The 12,393-nt window shown below is 37.0% G+C and overlaps 1 protein-coding gene across 8 annotated transcripts in view; it reads right to left on the bottom strand.

Annotated features, from left to right (window-relative positions):
- The window catches only part of METTL24 (methyltransferase like 24), an 84,342-nt gene that overhangs the window by 16,472 nt on the left and 55,477 nt on the right, over nt 1-12,393 (bottom strand). The window lies entirely within an intron of this gene.

Here is a 12,393-nt window from a genome sequence, read left to right as displayed (position 1 = left end):
CTGCTTTTATAATTTTTAAATTGAGATTCCCAGCATTCTGTATTTTCTTATTCATCTTTCTTCTTTAAAAGAATTGCTGATGCCTGAGAGGCTTCAGCCATGAGGCAATGCAGTTTTATCAGAGCTGGAGGACTTTTCCAGATGGCATTTTTTTCAACAGACACAAAGGGTAGGATGCAGTTTCCCCAACATGCATACACCACTTATGGAGCTTGGTGGCCAGTCCATTGTTAACCTGTCGCCACAAACACCTTCCCTAAAATGGATGTTCTATATTTCAGGGAGTGAGTGGTTTTGGGCAGACATTTTTCAGGCACCAAGGATTGCTTTCAATCATGGTAAATAGAATGAGAATTGTTATCTCACAGCCTACAGGTTTCTTCCCTGGATAATGTAATAACATTTGAACTTCCAGGAAAGTCAAATCTCTTAAAGACATGCTGCTAGCAAGTTTAAATTCTATCAGTTACTAATGATCCTCATATTGGCATTTTCCATGAATGTGTAAACAGAGCAAATGTGTTGCCTTATTTCTCACGAGGGGAGGAAAGGTAGCAGCATCTTGGTTCTGAAGTGAGTAGCCAAATTAAGTTGAGTTCCTTAGTAATTGGATGTTCAACTAACAAATTCATGCTCATGCTAAAAGCAGAAAAAAAATATACAGATAGATATAGAGATGTATATCTATATATAGAGATGTATATCTATATATACCTCTATATAGATGTATAGATATATATATCTATATAGATGTATAGATATATATCTATATATAGAGATGTATAGCTATATATATCTCTATATCTATCTATATATATTTTTTCTTTTTTTAAAATGGGCTATGGACTCTCTTTTGTTGATCCTTCCCTGTAAACTATTTTTTCAAGTTCAAATGTGTGTCTGGGTGACAGATATATATACATCTATAAATCTATATATATCTCTATATCTATCTATATATATCTATATCTATCTATCTATCTATATATATATATCTATATCTATCTATATATATATATAGTCTATATTTTTTTAAAACTCAATTCTCAGTTATCTGTGGTATAATTTCCAAACTTACATTCAAAAGCAAACATAAGTACACAGTTCATAGCTAAATATCAAATATTTATTTTGAGTTATCTACAAGTTGGATTAACTAGATCCCTGGAAGAAAGTAATAAATTGCTGATAGTGCAAAAACAGCTTTCATTGTTTGTAGAAAATGTGACATGTTTCTGTTTTCTTCATAGACAAAAACCCAGTTCAAATTTGTTTATTGCAAGCCTCAGAGGAACTTTAAAAGGTTTTGGTAATAAAAATTTCCTTTTAAAATGAATTATTAAATAGAGCTTTAAAATGTTTTCTGCTATAGGTTTAATTTTATTCTACCAGGATTTGACTTTTATAAAAAAATAAATTTGTGTTATTAAAAAGCTGGTTGTGAAAATGCACCTGAGAAAGAAATGTCTACAATAAAAAGTAGAAGTCCCCATTTCTGCCCACTTTTTAAATTTTGGTAGAGCTTTATAGATATGATAACTATTGCTAAAATGCCAAGGCTGATTAATGTTACCTTCACCAACACTGGCTCTTATCAATCTTTTTAACGTTTGCTCGTCCAATATTTTGTAATGAACTATGTCCACTCTCAACAGATCTTATCCTTGAATTGCCCACTTTCCACAATGCTGCCAGTATTATCTACCTAATCCAAACCTAATTAGTTAATCCCTTTTGTTTCAGCACCTCAGCTGGCTCCCTGCAGCTATGAAATGACATCCAAACTCCTTTACAGAGCTCACCAGGTTCCTCACAGCTTGGGCCCCACCTCCCTTTTCTGCCTCATATCCACAAATCTGTGCCAGCCACACTGAATTTTTTACCTTTTCTTTTGGAATTTGCGATTCTTTTTCTTACATCTACACCCTTGCATTTACTATTTCCTCTCCCTTCTATCTCTGATAAACTCCCATTCAACTTCCAAGAGCCAGATGAAATATAACCTCCTCTGTGCCAACTCCCTGACCGACCACCCCCCCAAGAAAAGCCTAGCTACTCCTCTTCTGCATCTCTTATGGTAGCACTTAGTACATTGCTATGTAATTTTTGTACAAATGTCTGTTTCCCCCTATAGACCGTGATGTCTTTGAGGGCAAGGACGCACATCATTGCTTCCTTGTCTTTGGTTAAGTTCTTGTTTTATAGGAGGCCCTCAAAAAGGGTTTACTGAATACCTAAAGAGTATTCAATAGCATACAGCAAAAGCAAACAGCTACAAAAACCCAGTCTCTCTTCTTCATCTATAGCATGGATTATGAAATATTTGAGAGTAGTTAGTGCATAACAAGCATTAACAACCTATGGCCGACCCATCCAAGGAAAGCATGCCCTGAGACTCTGTGGGTGGGCATCTCCACAGCCCAAATAGCAAAGATGATAGACTATACCTAAGTGTTTCTCCTTCCCACCTTCCTTCTGCTTTCCTCTCTCACCCTCTGTGACCGCACACCCACAGCATTCACTCTCAGGTGCCCTCTGGCTGGCCAAGACTCCTTACTGTAGAACGTATACTGAGCCGTACACAAAAACTGTCCCCTTTTCCACCTCAGCCAACTTCCCCTCCCATAGCCAAGTATCATGAGACATCTGCTCAAAAAGCAAATAAGATTATATGACTTAAACAGTTGATGCTCAGGCAAGAATAACCTCAATCTTCCAGAGAGAAATTCGTATCTTTTTAAAAGATTAGCTAATTAACACAAATGAATCTAACCAGCAGGATATACCGAAGAGGTATTTTTATTGGAAGGACTTCCAGTAGTCCCTGGAACTTTCTGGGGCAGTATACACCACCAGCCCCAAGATGGAAGAGATGGTGTCAACAACCAGACCTGCATTTCTGCAATTCCGCCCCCACCTGGTACATCTGCAGGAATTCCCCATTGTGCCTTCCTGAGGGGGGCAGTGTTCAGAAGATCACAATAACTCAGGGCCTAGGGGAAAGAAATCACTGAAAAAGAAAGAGAATTGGGGCAAGAAGAGCAAGGAGAAAAAGATTTGAGAGATGTGTCAATATTGGGGAAACCACCAAGGAGATACAATCCCTAAATAGATGGTACTGGGCACTCACACAAAAATCCAACTGAAAGAATCAGAAATACACCCATCCTGGCATTTTTTTTTTTTCTATTTAAAACGCTCTTCCCCTAAAGAAGCTGAGTGTCTTATATTAGCTTTAAAAAGATACGAAAGCTTGAGTGAGTCAGAAAACCCCACTTTTCTTCCTAAAATTGTGAAAGCCTACTGACTAGCTGAAAATGTCTCTGCTCTACCCTCGCTGCTCATGATATTAGTTTCCATCCCCAATTTGATCTTATTTCCAGGGCTGCCATTCCTCTTTTAGCCACACATGCGGAGATCAAAGGATGGAGAGGCTGTTACATACAAGACTAATGTTACAGAGAGAAGAGTTGGAAAGGCCTCAAACTTCATTACATACAAAAATAATAATAATAATAATTTCAAGGGCTAAAAACCATTTTCAGAGGAAGCCAAAACCAAAAATAGTAGCAATTTTAAACTTCATTTTAGAAGCTTGAGGGATGTTATGCCCCTCCATGTGGTTGCCTAGGGAACAGGATTCCTTTATCCTTTGCTGTCCAACATTTTTTTGGAAATTGCTACTCTATGTTATAACTATGATTGTTAAATTCTCTAAATGGGGGGCTTTTCGCCCCCCAAAAATGCAGTTTAAGTTATAGTTTTGGGATCTTTGTCAGGAAAATGCTATAGAAAAATATCAGGAAAATTATAGAAAGCTAAAGCTCCTTTCATATCTTCTTGCTGTCCCAACAGTTAACATTCTTCTACTTGAACAGATGTTCTTATCCATAATATTGTTCTTCATTTTGGTTACTGAATGTGGAGTCTTCTTATAAATGAGTGAATTTGTCTTCATGAAACACACTTATCTTAGTATGTCAAAAACTGTAAATAGGAATACTCTAGTCTGAATTAAGCCCTGCAAAATTATTCTGACTTTCACCTAAGCGTTAATAAAAGAATATCCTTGATAACGGAATGTATAAGCACAAAGATATTTGGCTTTTCTGTACCTGGTAAATTTTCTTCCACTTTTGCCCGTTACAGGCCCAACCTTGAGGGAGAAAAGCTAGGATAACCATCATGAGGAGAATTATTGAAAGTGCCATCAATGACATTAGCACATGTTTGTTTTATATAAAAACAACACTGCTGGCCAAATCCCTATCCTTCATACTTCCTGTAATTCTATCCAGCCAAAGTAATTATTGCAGTGAGTGTGCTGAGTCTTTCATTTCTGGTTCCCTTGTGTTGTTAAATGAATAAAGGGCATTCTGAGAGCTGACTCTCCAGTGGGTCGAATATTCCTTCTGTTTATGTTCCTTGCTAATGCTTTTGGCTTCTCTACACATTATCACTTTTTACAAGGGAGTTAGACGAGGCTAAACTTTATCTCTTCACTTTCTTCTGTGAAACAGCGTGTGTTAAAATCTAGATCAGGAAAAGAAACAGACCAATGGCTTACGAGGGGGGTAATATGTGATTTGCTGAGTTCAATTTTCTATGAAATTTTAAGAACCTGGCTATCCTGTGCCTGAGACCAGAGACTTTGTACACCTCCTACACCTAACCTATAATGAGAGCCATCCACTGAATAACAAAATCTCAATTTACCAGAATTTAATCACAGGAGAAATATCCCTACTTGTCATAAAGCACTGTCTTGGGCACCGTGGGGCTTAAAAATATGCCAAAATAATTTTTCTGCAGATCAACTTTAAGGGAGTTGAATGATAAGAGAACAGATTCATGTAAGAAATCTTATCTTTTTTTTAATGGAAACATTTCCAGGGCAGGTCCCCAAATAAGTTCACACCCAGTTCTGTCTTGTACAACTAATTATTGCACCATAAGAGTGAAGCTCAGAGTGACTGTATAGGACTGCCAAACACCTCACTTTCTCACTCTCTTTATTGACTAAGTCCTGTTAATGACTGTTTTAGGCTCCTATGGAACCATGGATGGCAGTGTTTGAAGTACTGACGTGGATTAACGGTGAACACAAAATTAATCAACACAATCTTATTAATTTTAGGTTTTAAATTAGTAATGTGCATTTGTTTTATTGGAGAATAGTCAGTGCTGCTATAGAAATGAGAAATCAAATGAGATCGGTGAAACTTGTAAGAGGTGTTAAGTGTGAATAAGTGACTTATGAAATATTAGGTACAAATAAGTACACGCATATGGTGAACATAGAAAGGGATAGCAACACGGAGGAAACACTAAAATTGTCACTAGACATTAAGTATACATGAGGAATACGAGTCACTCAATGTTTATGAGGTCTTAAATTGGCCACCCACTGGTTACACCCATTCTGGCCACACAGATACTCCGCCAGATAAAACCCATAGCTGCTCCTAGGCCAACTGGTGAGCTTACAATTCTGGCCAGACATATGTGTCCCTGTGTCTCTCCAACTGAGCCTCCTTGCTCCAAACCTCAACTCTTTTTCTCTTAACCACACCATAAACAGGAAGGACAGGGGAGAAATGGGGGAGGAAGAAGTGGAAGGAGGGGAGAAGGGTCGGAGACTGACCAGGACTCATGTAGTATGGCCTCCTACCTTGCTTATACCCAGTCCTAAGTACAGAAACCTTCTCCATCTCTTTCCTGTTACTTCTCACTGTGTGTTTTAAATTGATTCAATAAACCATGTAAGTCAAGCATCTTAACTTGTGATCCATAACCCATGGGATAGCTTGCTTGATAGTATATATTTGGAGACTACCTTGCATCAAGGTAATTTCCTACATGACAAAACTCATCAGTATTTCTTAAGCCTTCATATGGTCTCCTAATTGTCTGCCACCAAGGACCAATAGAAGAAAAATAAATGAAAGGTGGCAACCAATTATTAATGGGGAAACCTAAAGCAGTCAATCCTGCTTAGTCCTTACACGTGACCTGTGTTTTGACTTTATATTACATACACATGAATGGTCGTGTTTTCTCCTGGTGAACGTATCCCTGAGTCGAATCATTAAATTACAAATATTGATACTTCATGGCGTTCCACAAAGAGTATAGTGATCTATACAGAGGGCGATGATCCCACAATGCTCAGTCAGCTGAAAAAAGTTCAGTACCATTTTAGAAAGATGTTTACTAACAGTGTGAAACTAACTCATTTCACTACACCTATATTTATTTTACATATTTCACATGGGTCAGGCACTATGCTGTGTGCTACAGTGGAGAAAAGTTGAATAGATAAAGTCACCATCTCAGGAATTTCAGAGAGATATATAGTGTATTACAAAGACACACTAGGGACTGACCGATTAGCTCAGTTGATTAGAGCGTGGTGCTAATAACACCAAGGTTGCCGGTTCAATTCCCTCATGGGCCACTGTGAGCTGCGCCCTCCTTAAGAAAAAGAAAACACACACAAAAAAAAGAACACTAAGTACTCAGGTAATTATGACACAAGAAACTAGCTACATTCCATAAAGACATGCAAACAAACCTTTATGGAAGTTCAAAGAACTAAGCAATCACATTCACTGAAAGAATCCCAGTAAAGTAAAATGATACAGACTCTCTTGAGGGTAATTTAACAATGTGTATGAAAAAATTTAAGACTGCAGAGTTTATGGTAGTTAAAAATTACAGATCTAATATTTTAAGAGTGGTTAAATAAACTATGATACATCCATTCACTAGACTATTATGCAGCTCTTAAAAATTATATTGCAGATAGGTATTTCATAAGATGTTATGGGAAAAGTAAGAAATACACATGGTAAAAAAAAAAAAAAAAAAAAAAAAAAGGACAATGAAATGTCTTTCTCCCATCCCAGAATCCCCAGTACCTTTATCTGAAAATACCACCATTTTAAAGTACACACACAAACATATTTTGTATGCACACTTTTTTATTTTTATTCAAATAGTGGGTGTCATACTATATCCACTGTTGGCACTTTGTTTGGGGTCTGTAACCATTCGTCTTGGTGATCTTTCCCTATCAGCAAACTACAGATCTACAGCATCTTCTGTTTAGTCATAGAGTATGCAATTGTACGGGCTTTAAATATTTTTCACTTATTCAGTCCCCTATTAAAAGGAAATTAATATTGTTTCCTGAATTTTGCCATTAAAAACAATGCTGCAATATATCTAGATGAAATGTTTAATAATAAGTAAAAATGTTCAAGGTATTTTAAATTTTAAAAAGGGCAGATGAACAGACATCCGGTTTCCAGTTCCACATGTAAGGAGCTTAGAAGTTGCTACTCCATCCTAATGACTAATAAAAAGCTAAACAGACTGAAAAATCAACAACTTGTCTTGGATCTGTAAGAGAGGAGAGGACAGAGGGCAAACTGTTAGCCCCAAGATTGGAGAAACAGGAAGCAGAGGAAGGACACAGGGAGTCTTGTCTTCGTGGAACAGACTCAGTCAGGAGTGGAAGTCATGGCAGAAACTAGTGTTGAGGCAAGAAAACCTGAGTTGTAACTGACAAATTGAGGGAGGGACAGTGTGGACAAGTCTGAGAGTTAAAAACTCCAGAGGGACCAGTCATAAGTGGTTCCCCACAATACTGTGAGGTTTACCTCTAGGAATTCAAAACATTCCCATAGTAAATATCAGCAAAAATCCCCTCAGACTTCCAGCAGGGGGAATGGAAAAGGAACTATTTTGAGATATGTCCGAGTACTCTGTTTTTCCTAAGAAGGCCTGCTCTGGGAGAAACGAGTTAACCAGGGCCTAACCTGCTGGGGTGTTCTTAGAGCCGAATTGATCTGAGGGAAGGAAAATAGCCAACTCCAGTCCACGCTAGCCATCCTGTTCCACCTAAGGGGAGAGGAAAAAACTGAAAAACTTTTGTGGAGTTCGCAGTCCAGAGGCACAGACTCACTAAACAACTGAGAACCAATCGTAGGACTATAGAACACCTCCCCCCCACCACCACTTTACTAAAGGACTCTTTACAGCAGTTCCTTTTACGTGGTACTTCATGTCCAGCTATTAAGAAAAATCACAAGGCAAAACAAAATGTAAAAAAGCACCATTTGAAGAGACAGACCAAGCATCAGAATCAGAAATGGCAGGGAGGTTGGAATTATCATGTTGGGAATTTAAAACAACTATGATTAATATGCTAAGGGCTCTAATGTATAAACAGCATCCAAGAACAGATGGGCAATTTAAGCAGAGAGATGGAAATCCTAAGAAAGAACCAAAAAGAAATGCTAGAGATCAAAACCACTGAAACAGAAACAAAGACTGCCTTTGATGGGCTCAGTAGTAGACTAGACACCTTAGGGGAAAGAATCTCTGAGCGTGAGGATATTTCAATAGACACTTCCAAAACTAAAAAACAAAGAGAACAAAGGCTGGGGGAGAAAAACAGAATCGACTATCCAAGAACTGTAGAACAACCACAAGAGGTATAACACACACATAATGGGAATACCAGGAGAAGGAAGAGAAAGGAACAGAAGAAATATTTGGAACAATCATGACTTAGAATTTTCCACAAATTAGCGTTAGACACCAAACTACAGATACAGGAAGTCAGAGAACACCATGCAAGACAAATAATACATATATGCATACATACATACATACATAAATAACATTACACCTAGGCATGTCATTTTCAAATTATAGAAAACAAATCCTGAAGAAGCCAGAGGAAAAAACACCTTCACTATAGAGAAAGAAACATAAAAACGGCATCCTACCTCTCTTTAGAAGCCATACAAGGAAGAAGAGAGTAGAGAGAAATATTTAGTGTTGAGAAATAATGACCACTGACCTGCATTCTACATCCTACAAAATTTTCCTTCAACAGTGAAGGAGAAATGAAACTTTTTCAGACAAATGAAAACTGAGGGAATTTGTTGCCAGTACACCTGCCTTACAAGAATGTTAAAAGAAGTTCCTTAGAGAGAACAAAAATAATATAGGTCAGAAACTTGGCTCTACATAAAATAAAGAAGAGCATCGAAGAAGAAATAAGTGAAGGTAAAATAAAATCTCATTTTTCTTATTTTTAATTAATCTAACAGATAACAGTTTGTTCAAGATAATAATATCAACACTCTATTTGCTTACATATGCTTATGGATCGCACATATATTATATATAACCAAGTTAACATGGGCTTTCAGTGATGATGATTTGTCAGTGTAGGTTCATCAATTGTAACAAACGCACCAATCTGGGAGGGCATGTGGGTAGTGGGGGGCCTATGCAAGTGTGGGGGGCAGGATATTTATGGGAAATCTCTGTATCTTCCCTTCCATTTAGCTATGAACCTAAAACTGCTCCAAAATAATAACGTCAATAATGAAAGAGCAGATTATAAAATAGCATAAACATTATGATCTTATTTTAATTTAGTTAAAATATATTTACCATGGGGAGAAAAAGTCTGAAAGGAGAAACTATATTAATAGTAGTTATCTTAGTAGTAGAATTACAGGCGATTTTCATTTTCATCCGTTTACTTTCTGTGCTCTCTATTATCTAAATTTTCTAAAGTGAACATATCGCTTTTATACAACCAAAAAATATTAAAATAAATTGTTTTAAGAACAGCTTTGTGGATGAGACAGTCGTATTTAAAATAGGACTTGAAAGATGGCTGAAATTTTGACTTGTTCAGATACAGAGAAAATAGCAAAAAAAGGAACTGTGGCTGAAGCTACATGGGGTGAAACAGTTTAGGCAAGCTGGAAGTAAAACTGTCTAGTTAGGTTAGAGCATAGAATATCTGTCGGAAAGTACTAGAAAAGAAAGAGGTTAGAAAACTGAATTGAGACCTTGCACATCAGATGAGGTGTTTATACTTAACACAGCAGGTAGCACAGAAGAGGAACATAAAGACAGAGATGGGCAATGGCACCGCTTTCATTTTCGTCAGAAAATTTAGTTATCCAGAATATTCCTGAGCACTTAGTTCATCCAACAGTTGGTATTGTACTGGATATGTCTCAAAAAAGGAGTCAAAATTATCTAACAGTATTTCAGAGAGAGAAAGAGACATCAACCTAGAGGAAATGTGAAAAGTATTGAAGAATTATTGCTACATAAAATACCTTCAAAATTATCAGTGCTCACCCCTCATATGATTTAACAATAATACACTCATTGTGGGACTTTAAGTACTTTTGCCCCAAAGATGATTGAATTATAAGATTTCACCAATGCCATGAAGCAGTTACACTATATGAAATGAACACCGATTTAATTTAATGACTGTCACTGAAGAAAGATTGATTCCAAGGACATTGAAGAGTGGCTAGACATGAAGACCTTTTTTGTCTTTAATCTCCACAGTCTTGCACAGAAGGTATTATCATCCCCATTTTCCAGAAAAATAAAATGTGGTTCAGAAGGCTTCATTCACCTGTGCTATTCACACAGCTAACAGGAGATAAAGTTGGTATCAGGGTCATTTTGGCTGAAAGCCAGGGACTCATCCACTGGGCAACATGGCCCAAGACTTGCCACCTGTCCCCAAAACAGCATTCTGAAAATGTCATCATCATTTTCCTGTGCCAATGCCATGATCAGAGCAACTGTGAGAAATCCTCAGGACTCATTTCAGACAGATAACTGCATCTCTCCAGTTTATCAGAATAATAATCCCATGGCAAACAGCAAAACCAATAAAGTTTCTAAGGAAAGAACTGTGCCAAATAGTTTTGTGTCCAGCCTCTTTCTTTGCCTCAATTGCTAGCAAAATAAAAAATTGGACGGAATAATAACTATGTCTTTCATTGGTTTGGGGGATCAGATAAACAGATTCCTTTTTATAAAACCAGGAGAAGTTTACGTCTCCAAATATAATGCTTACACATTTTAAATATCTGAAATTCCCTTTAAGAATCTCAAGAATGAAATTTCAATTTAAAATGTCTATAAATAGTATGGAATTGAACAAAATGTTATTGATTTGAGCCAAATGAGAAAATGAGCAAGAGGCCTTTTCGCTATCTTTATAGAGCAAAATTCTTTAGGGAATAAAGGCAGTGTTCTAAGAATAGAAAGAACATTTTTCTCCCCAAATACCCACCACTTCCCAACATCACTACACTTTCATCTTACATCCACAGGCAGCTTTCATTTTCCTCCCCCAAAGAAAAGACATGGCTGTATCTGGTGGAAATAGCTCAACATTCCTAAATATTAGATGATATACAGAATTAGAAAAAGAAAATTACTGGAAAAATGTTTTCCATAATCTCACCAGAGATCAATAGAGGCAACCAAGGAAAAAGTAGTAATCTATTAACGAATGCTCTCACTGCTCTCAGGGCCCTCCCTGGAGAATGAAGGGTAGCTGAATAGCAGGAAGGAAACAAAGGAAAGGGGTCTAATCAGCAAGGGCTGAATGGCTCCCTCACCCCCACCAGCCCCACCAAACACTTATGAGTCCTTACTATGGAGTGGGCATCATGAATACAAAAATAAATGGCATATTAGGTTGAATTTCTCTACTAAACACTCCCATCGTACATGGTACTTCTTTGTAGCACTCATTACAGGATCACATTTCTGTCTTTTTTAGCGACATGTTAAATCTTAAGAGACTTGTTTATGGGAATGTAAAATGGTACAGTCACTATGAAAAATTATATGCCAGTTTCTCAAAATAAAATCATAAAAATAGAATTATCATAGGATCCAGCAATTTCACTTCTGGATCCATCTCCAAAAGAACTAAAAGCAGGGTCTGGAAAAGATATTTGTGTACCCATACTGACAGCAGCATTACTCACAATAGGCAAGAAGTGGAAGCAACCCAATTGTCCATTGACAGATGAATGAATAAACAAAATGTGGTCTATGCATACAAGGGAGTATTATTCAGCCTTAAAAAAGAAGGAAATCCTATCACATGCTACAACTTGGATGAAGCTTCAGGAAATAATATTGAGTGAAATAAGCCAGTCACAGAAAGATAAATACTGTATGGTTCCACTTACATGAGGTACCTACAATAGTCAAATTCACTGAAACAGAAATAGAATGGAGGTTGCCAAGGGCTGGGGGACGAGAGGAATAAGTGTTTAATGTGCATAGCGTTTCAGTTTTGCAAGATGGAACCATTCGAGAGATTAGATGCACAACAGTGTGAATATACTTAACATTACTGAACTACACACTTAAAAAGGTTAAGATTTTATGTATATTTCACCACAATTAAAAATTTTTTTAATTAAAAAGAGACTTGTTTATCCCTGTATTTTTATTATTTAAGCGCAGGTCCTTGCATATAGAAGATACTTAATGAATATTTTTTAGATGGATTAATGGATCGAGGAATGG

The sequence above is a fragment of the Rhinolophus sinicus genome, chromosome 2 (genome assembly GCF_057876585.1).
Source record: "Rhinolophus sinicus isolate RSI-liver-muscle chromosome 2, RSI-T2T, whole genome shotgun sequence".
Taxonomy (NCBI): Eukaryota; Metazoa; Chordata; class Mammalia; order Chiroptera; family Rhinolophidae; genus Rhinolophus; species Rhinolophus sinicus.
The sequence above is the reverse complement of the archived record's forward strand: the minus strand, read 5'-3'. Positions and strand labels throughout refer to the sequence as shown.